The following is a 12,777-nucleotide window of genomic DNA, read 5'->3' as shown; positions in this document are numbered from 1 at the left end:
ACGCGGACACACACACAGCGAAAGTAAATAACATTGCATGAGTACCAGTGTGTATAGCTTGTAGGCTGGCCCTGACACAGTTCTTGTAAGTAATCGCTGTTGCTGGTTGGACGTGGAGCATCTGCTGTATACCTCTGCAGGTAGGTCAAGCTGTTCTGCTCGTGAGGCTGAGCTGAGCACTCCTCTGTGGGATGGTCCAGCGTGGCCTCCTTTTCTCAGACTGTTACCAACCAGCCTACTGTATATCAGTACAACCAGGGGCTCCCACAACATGGATGGACTAGCCACTCACAGCTGTGCGTTTATGACCAGGTGGAATGAGGTAAAGTCCAATCCAACTGATTACAGATAACGAGATGGCAACGAGGGCATCATAGTCGTGGTCCTCCCATCTGATATCGAAGTCATCAGCTTGTCAATGGATTGCGAAGGTGAAGGCATTCGTTGAACTATTCTGGAAAATTCTCTATAATACAGAATTGCTGTGAGTCAGTGTCCCTCCGTTGGCGTGTGGGGAGAGTTTTTTTTTGTTGCAGGCAGGGTAACCTCTCTTCAGAGAGACGTTCCAGTGTGGTCAGCAGAATTCCTCAGTCAGCTCAGCTCTCTGAAGCGTGTGGACAGATGGACTGAGGCTGGCTCCTGGCCAACACGCATACCACGCCTTAAACATGCTCGCCCTAAACATGATCAGGCAGAGTGGATCACATTCCTAACCTATGCCTGTAGTCCAGCCTGTATCTATTCATCTACCAGGTACACTGGACTTTGAACCGCAATATAGCATAAGCTTGGTATGTGGAGACGCCATTTTAATGACACGGGGCTAAATGGTTTTGGTGAACTTACAAGGCACTCTGCTTCATTGATGTTTAACTGTCCTCATTTTAACACGTACTTTTGTATACCTCGCTCATTCGATGGACTCGTTATTGTCGTCGGCACAGGGATAAACGAGAACTTAATTCGTACAACTCCTGAGAACAAAGGCAGGTCTTATCCTGCTGCGAACAGAACGGAAGCGTACAGCAGGTTTGTCGGTTGCGCTTCCCGGAACCAAAGTCCTTATTTGTGACACAAGCTCAGCCGCAGTGGAGATTTCCGTGACCTTTGTCTCTCTCCCAGGTGGTATAGAGTTCTGTTTACATCGTGTTACTTTAACCGTGGCGTCGACTCATTTAGCGTGTGTGTGTAGGCTATTCATGTGTGTCTACTTCTCAGTGTTTATTTGTGTACTCCAGAAGTGGTGTAGACCAGACGCAGCATGGCGTGGTATCTAAACAGCTTAAATCAGTCCTGATGGATTGTTTGTTGTAAAGGGTTGTCTCTGGCCGTTTTGTTTACACGCCTCTCATGTAGACCCTGTGCTTGACGCTGTCAGCACGCCGCTAGCCGTCTCCTCTGAGGTAACCTAAAGTGTGTTCCATTACGTACGTGTGGAACAGCCACAGCAGAGCGGGCGACTCCCGGTCAGGCCACGGTCGGAGCTACACAAGTGCCATTGAGACCGCGTAGTGCAGACATGGACAGGTCTATGACTTTGACCCTTTCGTTGCCTTTGCACTACTTTTCATTATCATTCATATATTTATCAATTCCCGTTTTTTATTCATTCAATTAAATTATTCCCGATCTGCTCGTGTGTCCCAGTCGTATAACCTGGTGCCTCTGGGGAGCTTGTGATTTAGCCAGTGGTGAATTGGATCAAAGAGTGAATTTAGTGATTCATTGTCTGTGTGGCTTGACTCTGGCTCTATTTAGAGCCAAAATGGTGACTCCTTTTCCTCAAAAAGGGAACAGAAACCTCCTACTGGAAACCGACAGGCAAAATATGGACACAGTGGAGCTGGATGAGTTAACATATCAACATTAACGTCAACCTGTCCTTTGAGCTACCTGTCCCAAAGCCCCCCCCCCCATTGCCAAACCATCTCAGGGAGGGTTCAAGACCCTGGTGTGAATGTGTAACGGGTGCAGGGCAACGGGTGCTGCTCTCAGCCCAGAGAGAAGCAGATACCGTGGGGAAGGCAACGAGGGCAACTCCCTGGCGTAGGATCTCCGCGAGAATATAAAGGGGAGGGGGGGTAATGAATTCCTTTGGCAGTGATGGATGAGTTGGGGCCACGCGCACACGGACACAAGCGAGCACACAACATCTGGATGTACAGTCTTTGGACTTTCCCTGCAGCATTACCAGCCAGTGAAGCAGATGCACGTGGCTATCTACTGGGACAAAGGCTTGGTGGTCTGCCTTACTAGCCCAGATAAACGAGGACTGCAGTTTCTTTATGACTTACACTAGCTTAAGCCTGAAGCACTCTTAACGATTCTTTCAAGCCGCCAATCAGTTGAATTGATCGTTTTGCACATCTTCATAGGACGGTGACCACAATAATAATGATGTATGTCTATGTACGTGTGTGTGTTTGATAATCCTCTCTTTGTGAATCCAGACAAGTCCAGAATCCCCCAGTGCGTCTCCCTGACCTGTTTTGTTCTCCTCTGGGCAATGCGTCTGGTGGATCACCGTAGCTCTGTAGTCTCCTAGCCTGTGGACCGCAGTAGGCTAACACCACTATGGTAATGAGTGAGTGAGCAGAGAGCTGAATGTATTTAATGGTCTCTCTCACACCAGACGAAGAGACCGATCACCCTGCAGCATACACAGGACACCCAGTCAACCTGATTCAACTGAAAGACCAGAGAACAGTTTAGATACCCCGCCAGCACGACTCACGTGCCCAATGTGTTATATTGTAGGGGCGGGGAAGAGAGGGTTGGCGGTGTGGGCTGGAGATACGGCTGTATAGGTTTGAAGAGTTGACCTTGAGGATTTGACGAAGCGATGATCTCACGGATGTGAGCATCTGCTCCAGCCTCTGTAGCTCCCATCTTCCCTGTAGAGGAGGACAGTGGCATGTTTGGCAGCCGTGCCGTGGAGCCCGTGGCTTCACTGCTATCTCATGGGAGGGATGTCGTGTCAGCTCTCAGACCTCAACCTCAGTCTGACCACTGGCATTGGGGAGGCAAACACAAAGACCAGGAACTGTTCACTGGTTTACCAGACATTTAATACAGTTCAATACACCTGCTGCAGACGTTGGCCGATTGATACATAATAGGTTCTCCCACGGAGATAATGAGATTGAAGTGTGTCTTTTCCAGCTCGGACTCCGAGTTAAACACGTCTTCTCTTCTGAGTGTCTGAGGATGTCATCTGCCCCACAGCTGGAGAACGGCAGGAGCACATCAGCATTCCATCAGCTTCTGTCCTCATTAAGCTGCCTAATGGACAGAGTAAGGTTGTTTTGGGGGTTAAACTTTTCACACGGCGCACACACACACACACACACACACACACACACACACACACACATTTTGATCTAGAGTTACCCTTCGCTGATTGATTGCCACTTTGAAGGTGTGGATTTCCAATGCAAGCAGCATTCCCTCTCTCTGCTAAACACACACACACACACACACACACACACACACACACACACACACACACACACACACACACACTGCTGACAGATGCCATGCAAAATGGATAGTGACACTCCTGGACGGATCATAGGGCTCTCTCTCCACTGAACATGGCAGTAGATGTGCTGTTTACGCCCAGCTCTGACTTGGGTCTAGTACCGTCTCTGTCAGTGGGGAGGGAAACACACAGGCTGCCTTGAAGTAGTTCTGGGGCGAGAGCATCTCTGACATGCAGCTCTTTTGTAGATTCCTTCCACTGGGGCCTGATCTGACAGGGGACTTGACAAAGGTGGTTGATCAGGCTGTCGATCTGGGCTTACTGCTTCCACTTTGGTATGACTGAGGAGAGCTAACAGAAAGTAGGAGAAGTCAGGGAAGCAATAGAGTTCTCCCAACATGGCACAGAGAAAGGGAAATGTGATGACTCTTAGTGCTTGTGCTTTGTTCGTCAGAAATGAATTCATAGTGTAGAATTGCATGGATTTTGAAGTTGGTTCTTCCACATTAGAGAGCTTTAGTGTCGGGATGTGCTGAGGAGAGCCAGACCAACATGGCCAGAGACAGGAGGGAGGGAGTTCAGTTTAGACAGGAACAATAGACCTGACCTCTAAACGCTGACCCTGGATCATTGACATCACGGGGTCTGAATTCCACCTTCACTTTCTCTCTCTCGTTCTCTCGCTCTCTCTCGTACTCTCTCTCTCCCACCCTCTCCCTCTCTCCCAAATTTTCCCACCCCACCTCCCTCCGAAGCTGTAATTTCCACCAACAGAGTTTTTGTTGTGAATATTTCAATCTCGCTGGGTGTTGCTACTCAAATCCCCCCATGAGCTGTATAATCAATGGCATCAGATTACAAATGGCTCCCATCCGCCAGAATGCATCTGTCACAGTGTTGGGGAGAGACGCTGGGTTATTAGCATGCTGAGTTAATGCCTCTCTCTCTGTTTTCTCTCTGTTTTCTCTCTCTCCCATGGGGTTCAGTGTCAGCCGATGGTTTATTGTAGGGAGGTTTTGACATTATCAATGGGGCTGAGATGAGGTGTGAAATTAATTTGACGGCTTTTCCATGAACTGCCATCACACAATCCCCCTAAATGAAAATGTCTACCGTTTTTACTAGGTCCTGTCTCCTGGAGCACACTGACCTGGGAAGTCTGAATTAAGATGGCAGCAGCAACCAGAAGACACTTGCACCGGCGTCCATACTGCTTTCTCTTGGTTCTTTCATGACAGTTTGGATAGAGAGAAACAGTGATTCACTCCCTAATTTCCTTATCCCCCACTCAGTGTCTCAGTGTAGGACGAGCGGGTAAGCTGGGTTGGTTCTACTATGGTGATTATACAGAGGGATGGGAGGAGAGGAGGAAGGTCATCAGTGGTGGGTGGTAATGCTGAAGTTTCTCCCGGTAGGGTGTCTCCTCTGACTGAGCGAGGGGGATTGAACGGTGGAGGCCATCACGGGTTGAGGGGTATCACTGGACGCGTTATCAGGGTGGTGTGTGTGAAAGGACTAACCCTACAGTTCACCCAACCTCGGCCCTCACACTCTCCCAGCCCTGCACGCCCAAACCCGTTGCTAGGTAAAGCACTTTTAGACCTAGCTAGTGAAAAGCGCCGTGTAAATGCAGTCCACTACTATCATTATGTACTACAATGTGCCTCTGCACTTTTCAAGTACTTTATCTGTCAGGGTGCTGAGCAGGAGTCAGCTCAAATGGCATGTTGATGTATGTTACATGAGGCTCCCGTCGGAGAGGAGAGGAGAGGAGAGGGGAGAGAGATTATCCTGCCCCCTCCGAGCTCATTCAGCCTGTTAATTGAGCTTAATTATGGTCAGTCCTTTCATTGAGCTCAGCGGAATTACCCACACCTGCTCTGTATGAATATGTATTACGCTGCTCTCGCTTCCTTCCTCACTCTCTTTTCATTAAGGTTCTATGCTTCTGAATGTGTGTGTTGACTCACTGGTATGATCTTTTCTTTCTTTCTCTGCCTCTGCCTCTGAAAGTGTGTTGGTTAACCCCCTCCACTCTAAAGCCTCTACAAAAGCTTTTGAGATTTCCCAGACTAGTCCACGAGGGCCATTATGCTGCTGACATTGTTTGGACCCTCTGAATTCTGCTCTTATTGTTGCCAACATTGTGAACCTGACTCTTTTTGCACATGCAGCCGGCCAAGAACAGCTTATTATTTTACAGCTATTCATGGACAGTGGGCCAACTACAAGCATCATTAGTGGATCATTTAAAAAAATTATTAGGTTACAATGTTGGCATTTGTAAGAGTTTCACAAATCGGCTAATTTGGATTGGTTTCAAGTACAGTAACAGTGGCGTGGGTAAAATTACCAGGGAAGCCGAGCCAGGTGGGGAAAAGGCCATATTCCAACCTATGTGTTATGATAATTGTGTTGTTTGCTCTATAACCTGTTAGATCGTATGCCTTCCCACTGTGATATACAGGCCTGAGGCCGAGACAATAAGAAGACTCAGTGGCAGAATAAATTCAACCACACCTTTGTTTCATCACAAAACCGGAGAGCGACATCTGTCCGGTGACGTCCACAAAACATATTGCATGTAACAAACGGTTACATGACCTACAGCGTGGTCAAGCAAGGTCATGTTTCCCACATTTTCGACCTACTAAACTATTGATTTAGAAGGAGAGTTGTCACAAAGAAAACAGGCGCTTCCTCCACTATTCCAGCACCATTTCAACATCATCTAATCACCTCTGCTTAGTCTAATACCGTGACAACTAAAAAAAGACCAATTTAGTCCAATCAACGTAAGCTAAATATGATGTGGCTGTCCATGGTACTGATTTCTAAGTGTGCGCATGCTTGCATGCAAGTAGAAAAAACACAATGTTGACTCGCCCTACTTGTAAAGAAATGCCAATGCCATCCTCTTTCATGTTGCCTAAACTGTCTGACTGTCATTCAGTTCACGCTTTTAGTTTTTGTTGTCTTGCTAGCCTAACTTCATGGGTAACGATGCGCCAGGCCAGCTAGTTAACATTAGCATTAGCTACAGTACATGTTGAACTTCCATCTTCTCAGGCCAGGGGCACAATGTATGAATTTATGGTTGGATCAGAATCACATTTATAATCATTGGCCAGTACGGAGAATTAAGTAAAACCCACAAGTCCAAATCCCTATCTCCATCCGTGGCTAATTTAGGAAAGGGATGATTTTAGCTAGCTAGCCACCGGACTACAATGAGATGCAACGTTTGGCCTCTGATGTCATGTGATTGGTGTGAAGCCAAATCCAACCTGGCTTCCCTTTACACTTTTTTTGGTGCGCCAGGAGCGTTCACAGCTGAGCTCACTCAGTTTAGCGCAACACTGATTGGTTATTATTATTTTTTTAATATCAAGGGAGGCCAAATGCTCGCTGGCTTCCCTTGCGTTCAAGGCTACGGGCGGCAACAATGTCATACTCTTTTTGACCAGACAGCATCAGATAGATGGGCTACACATACAGAGACAGAGGGGCGCTGTTTCGTTTGCTCGGACGCTTTCTCCAGTGAGATACATTGACTCATGCGAATTGAAGGAAATTTACAGAACCCAGAGAGAGGAAAGATGCTATTTTTTTTTTACAAAATAATGTTTCGTAAATGTTTTGTAATACACGCCACTGCTCAAGCAATTGGTTGGATTGTGGGGAGGTTGGCTATGGTCAGAGAGGAGGGAGGACCATGAGAAGAGCACCCACTATTGGGTCTGAGTAGATCCTCCACCGTATCAAATAACCACATAAGCATTCTGAATTACAGAGGCGTGTACTATCTTGAAGGGAATGGTCTTTATATAGTCCCTTGTATAAGCAACAGTATTGTTTGACATTTATTTTGTGAGTCTACAAAATGGTGAGTCCCTTATCTTCCGCCCAACGTGAAGATGTTGCAGTCATTTAGGATGGCGTTTCGATGCCAGGTATTGTGATAAACATTTCTGGCTTGTAATTACCTGCTGAACATCAATTTGACTACAAATCCTGAGCGGTTTAAATCTAAACAAAGAAGTTGTTTTGAGCACCAGAGGGTCACTCTAATCCTGTTGGTACTTAAAAAATAAAGGAGCGGCTCACAAAACCTGGTGGGGAAAAGAAAGAACAGCTTTTGGAATTGTCCGGCATACTTCAGACCAGCAACTGGCCCTGCTGTGCTGTGGCTTTCTCAATGGGCCAGTTTCAACGAAGGTTCTGTGTAGAGGAGCATGTGTTTTTTTTAGAAAGGTGGTCACAATTTTTACCCGCCGGGAAAGCACACCGTTTGGTCTGCGTTTCAGAGACGTTAATTCTGGGGAATGCGTGTGGACTTTTGTCTCTGTGCCTTTTCTCATTCACCTTAATTAATTAGCTTTTTAAAATGGATACAGATCTGGCCCTCTGGCTCTGCATACTATTCAACCCAACCCCCCTCGTCTCTCTTCACTACTCCCTTCTCCTCCTCTCCTTCTCTTCTCTCCTCCTTCTCTTCATCCAGGCCTGAGTCTTTCTATCTGTTTTAAGGCTTCCGCATGCTTCCCATCCGAAGTAGTTCGTAACAGTTCATGCATATACACTGAGTGTAAAAAAAATAATAAAAAAATAAATAAAAAATGTCCTTCCTAATATTGAGTTGCACCCCCTTTTGCACTCAGAACAGCCTCAATTTGTCGTCGGGGCATGGACTTTACAAGGTGTCGAAAGCATTCCACAGGGATGCTGGCCCATGTTGACTACAATGCTTCCAACAGTTGTGTCAAGTTGGTTGGATGTCCTTTGGCGGTGGACCGTTCTTGATACACATGGGAAACTTTTGAGTGTGAAAGACACAGCAGCGTTGCAGTTCTTGACATACTCAAATTGGTGGCACCTACTACCATACCACGTTCAAAGGCACATACGTCTTTTGTCTTGCCCGTTCACCCTCTGAATGGCACAGATACACAATGTCTTAATTGTCTCAAATCCTTCTTTAATCTCTCTTCCTCTTCATCTACACTGATTTAACAGCTATCATCAATAAGGGCTCATAGCTTTCACCTGGTCAGTCTGTCATGGAAAGAGCAGGTGTTCCTAATGTTTTGTACACTTTGTGTATTATGACCATTTTGTGACGTTATTTTTAGTCTTCAGCGAGGAGTTTTTCCGGCTGTTCGTGCACATGACCTTTTTATCTCGTTGCAAGACAAATTTTGGTAGCCGAAGTCTCCGGCCTTTCGTCGGTCATTGGTCAACAGTAGATATCCTTTAATGAAGTGTTTGTTGTCATCCAACGATAGAGGACTCGTTTTCATGTTTTCACTTGAGAAATAGTGCACCAAACATCTTAGTTAGATGTAAAATTGCGGGACTGAGATCTCCTTTGCGATAATGTCAATTTATGACAGATTTCTTCAATTATCTTTAAATTAATTCTTACTATTTTGAGGCGTCTTAAGAGGGACAAATTGTACTATTGCTGCTTTTTTTTCTCGTTTGTCAAGCGAATATCTTTTAAGGGAGTATGCGAGCACACTTGTTCGGTTCTGGTAGGTGCCAGCCGAACCGAAGCATGCGGAGGCCTTTATCCTCCTCTCTCTGTTTCTGCTCTGAGGGATCTCCTCAGCCTGGATTCAGAGCGTTCTATCGCCGTGTTCTCTTGGGGTCGTTGTGGTATGTCGGGTCAGACGAGCCCTAGTCATAGCAGCGTTCCCTGGTGCCTCCCAGGCATTATACAGCTCCATACGCCAACTTGTCTCGCCCAATAATATCTAGTGCTCATGGAAAACTGCTTTGGGTTTCAAAAAAAGCTCCTGCATCCTCTACTGTGGCCAACGGAAAAGCAGGAGAAAGGAGGAACAACACTGAGGGTGTTCCTATACTAAATGTAACATATCTGGTCCTAACGTCCAACCGGAGGGAGTGAGTGAGGCTGGCTTGAGCACTTTTCCTCCTCCTCACCTCGCTCCGTTGCCCCGCGTTACCCTGGTGGATTACGATTCGCTGTGCCTAGAATCTGGGTGGAAGGGGAGGAAGTTTCCACATGTGCCTCAGCCAGTGTGTGTGCGTGTCACTTTAAGACCGGCGGGCTGACTTCATTGACTCCACTTTAAGATCAGAGAGCTCTAGATTCTCCTTGCTTTGCTCTTCAAAGAGCTTTTAGATTAAAGCTTTGGACGGAGGTAAGGGTTGTTTTTATCTCTCCATTTCATCCTTCCCTTTGCTTCCTCCTATTACTAGGATTAAGATAAAACAGGAAAAAAACTATTACTATGGTTGTCTTTTATCCAGGTGCACAGGTGTAGACAGGCCTGTGTCTGGTGCTTTTGTTTGTGTACGAGCAGACTTCAACATGGCATCTATTGTACTGTTTAGGGATGTTGGCATGTTTACTGCTGTAGTGTAGGCTATAACTCTTCTAGCTCTTTTACTGTAGACCCCAGCGGGGTTTATTATATAAGGGGACCTTTCTCTCCCACAGGGGACCTCGTTATCAACTCCGTACAATTCACTGTTGCCAGCATTATATTTATTTACAGCGGAGTCCGTCAGGCTCACTGATTTATTGTTGCTGTTTGCTACGATGGATTCTTTAAAAAAAAAAGAAATGACATTTTCTGTGGTGTTTCTGGTCTGTCGTATAGCCCATGATTTAGATCCTATAATAAAGTTGGCAACATTTACTTTTGGTATAATCAGTACTCCGTTATTTAGGAATTGTTATTAAGAACTGTTTTGACTGTCTTGGCATTTGTCTGATTCTGAAATGACTCCCACATATCTCTGAAGGGCGTCATGTCATTCTTGGTTCAGAGGATCAGAGCACGTCGAAGAAGGCCTTTTTTTAAATGTATAATGAAAAAGTCCGAAAGACACTAACAAAGCAGTTGGCTTAATGCTCAGTGGTTTTGGCAATACAGTATAATCTACCACATATGCCTGCACTCTGATTCACGGACTTTGTTTCCTCCTAACTGAATGGCCACAGGATCCTCTGTATTCAGCGTGTATGACAGAGCTCAGGCCCAGTCAGATCTCCGTCTTCCAACAACATTCTACTGACTTTTGTTTACTTCCTGTTTTAATTTTTTTGTTCAGTCCGTGTGAATTTGTCTGGAAGTGGGTCTCGCTCTCAGACAGTGTTTTCCTGCTTCTAAAACAGACGTGGGATCGATTATACTGTACTGCTCCTTTAAGAGTTAGCTAAGCATTAGGCTAGGCTCTGTGCCACAGGAAGGGGATAAGTGATAAGGGAGAAGTCCCCTGGGTACTAATTTGACAGAAGGAAGGTAACATGAAGGAGAGCTGGATAGCTAGTTATAATAATAATAATAATAATAATAATAATAATAATAATAATAATAATAATAATAATAATAATAATAGACGGTATGGGTCTGAGGGAACAATGGAGTTCATGAGACCTGAAACCTTTTTCAATACATCCATTGTGTCCTTCTAAATGATTAATGAGACACACCGGTAAAACTATTTTGCTAGTGTACTTCATGTCAGATTGAAGCCAAAACCAAGCTGTCTGTCTGCTTTGATGGATCGATCGTTTCCTCTGATAGGGCTACGCAGATGCGTTCTTCAGTGTGGGATTTCATATTGTTCCACACGTTTCTCTGTGCTTTTATGCCTAGCCTTTTGAGAAATGCTAAGGGAGTGGTTTCTAATCTCTAGGGTTCTGTAGTTTAGGGGGTTAAAAAAGCCCCACTCGCATGGAATTGTAGTGCTGGGGCTGTGTCCTCCAAGGAAGGCCCAAACCAGGCCCTATGTTTCACACTGATGTGTCTAAGGTTTTCTGAGGGTTTCTTTCCCAAGTTTACCTTCAAGGACAGGAGGGGTTTTTCACAGACAGCCTCAGCCTGGCTCAATATGCAGCCCTGTGTGAAGCCTGATATAGACTTGGCCATGTTGGCTTTTTGTGTGTGTGGTGTGTGTGCGTGTGTGTGTGTGCGTGCGCGCGATTGCAGAGGCATGCACATGTCTGTAAGGAGTTATATGGGGGCTTTGTGGCTCCTGTCTCAAGGAAATGAGGTTTGCTCATGAAGAAAAAATGCAGTGATGACATAGACACCCCACTACTACACCCCCTCCCACTCATTTCTACAGCATAACTATGCAGTGTTTATACCCTGTGGAATTGTGTCCTCACTGACTTGGCCCAAGGCTCCATCCCTGAGACACGCTGTCAGACTGAAGAGGGAGAGGCGTGGGAGTCTTCCTGGGCCATTAGCAGGAGAATCCCAGGTCACAGGGTATTGGGGGAGGGAGGGCCTGAACAGACGGCCTATCGGAGGGGCTGTTGAGGAGCACAGAGCCTCGGGCAGGGGTTCAGTGCTGTGGCTAAGGAAAATGTGCTCCCCTCACAAAACATTGTTACAATGCTCCGGTTCAGCCCACGTCAGCGGGTTGACGTCTGCATGAATGTGTGTGTATTTGTGGCTTTGAGCCTTCCCTTACCTGAATAAACAGTCAGAAGTTTGCTCTGTGTCAGAAAAAGGAAAGGAACTGGAAGTAGCTATTGGAACAACCTTTCTTCTGACTCCTGCAGCACGCCAGCGGAATTTGTCTGTTTGCTCCCAAAGAGCTTTGTTTAGGTTCTCCTAATTCATTTTGAGGGATTTGGAGCCATTTCCCTACTTCAAGCTCAAGGGGCTAATCGTTGTCAATGCTAATCAGAGAGAAAGTCGGAGGGGGGAGATGAGACTATGGAAGATGGATTGTAAATCCGGCCGTGAAAGATGGTGCTCCGGTTTCCCCACAAATCCGGAATGCTGTGGAGGGCAGGTCAGGGACTAGTACCCTGGTGGAGGGGTCGACCAGGCACCCGTAACCGCTGCTGGCCCTTAACCTTGGACACGTGGCCTCTGGCCTTAACTTGGCAACTCTGGGAATTCTGGCTGTTAGAGGTCTTGGACTTGGCAACACTTCTTACTGTATCTGTCAGAGCTAAAGGCCTTAGACTTGGCAACCCTGAGAACACTTCCTGTCAGGGAAGCTTCTTTGAAACCGAGAACAGCCTCATCCTGGCAGACACATTTCCATTGACCCAGTGGTGCCATCTCTGTAACAAGTGTCTCTTTATCGCTCTGTTATTTCTCATGAGAATAGATGCCATAGTCTTATTTGCTCTGTTTGCTCTCACTTGAAGTGTCAAGTTCAGTATCATTACCACCAGTGTCTCTGTACAGGATGTGGGAACATTTATAGCTGGTGATGGTTAGCAGCAGTTTGTAATACACTACATGACCAAAAGTATGTGGACACCTGCTCGTCGAACATCTCATTCCAAAATCATAGCA

The 12,777-nt window shown here is 46.2% G+C and overlaps 1 protein-coding gene across 4 annotated transcripts in view; it reads left to right on the top strand.

Annotated features, from left to right (window-relative positions):
- LOC106610786 (rho guanine nucleotide exchange factor TIAM2-like) overlaps positions 1–12,777 on the top strand; it is a 107,702-nt gene that overhangs the window by 14,783 nt on the left and 80,142 nt on the right. The window contains exon 1 of one of the 4 annotated variants that reach the window (XM_014210362.3): positions 2,776–3,294. The exons of 2 other annotated variants lie outside the window; for them this stretch is intronic. The gene's annotated coding sequence lies outside the window, so the exon portion shown is untranslated. Of the gene's footprint in view, positions 1–2,775; positions 3,295–9,548; positions 9,649–12,777 lie in introns of those variants that run through there. One more of the 4 variants, XM_014210363.3, reaches the window with a different exon arrangement.

This window comes from Salmo salar, chromosome 09 (assembly GCF_965601325.2).
Source record: "Salmo salar chromosome 09, fSalSal1, whole genome shotgun sequence".
Lineage (NCBI taxonomy): Eukaryota > Metazoa > Chordata > Actinopteri > Salmoniformes > Salmonidae > Salmo > Salmo salar.
This window is presented reverse-complemented; position numbering and strand designations above follow the sequence as displayed.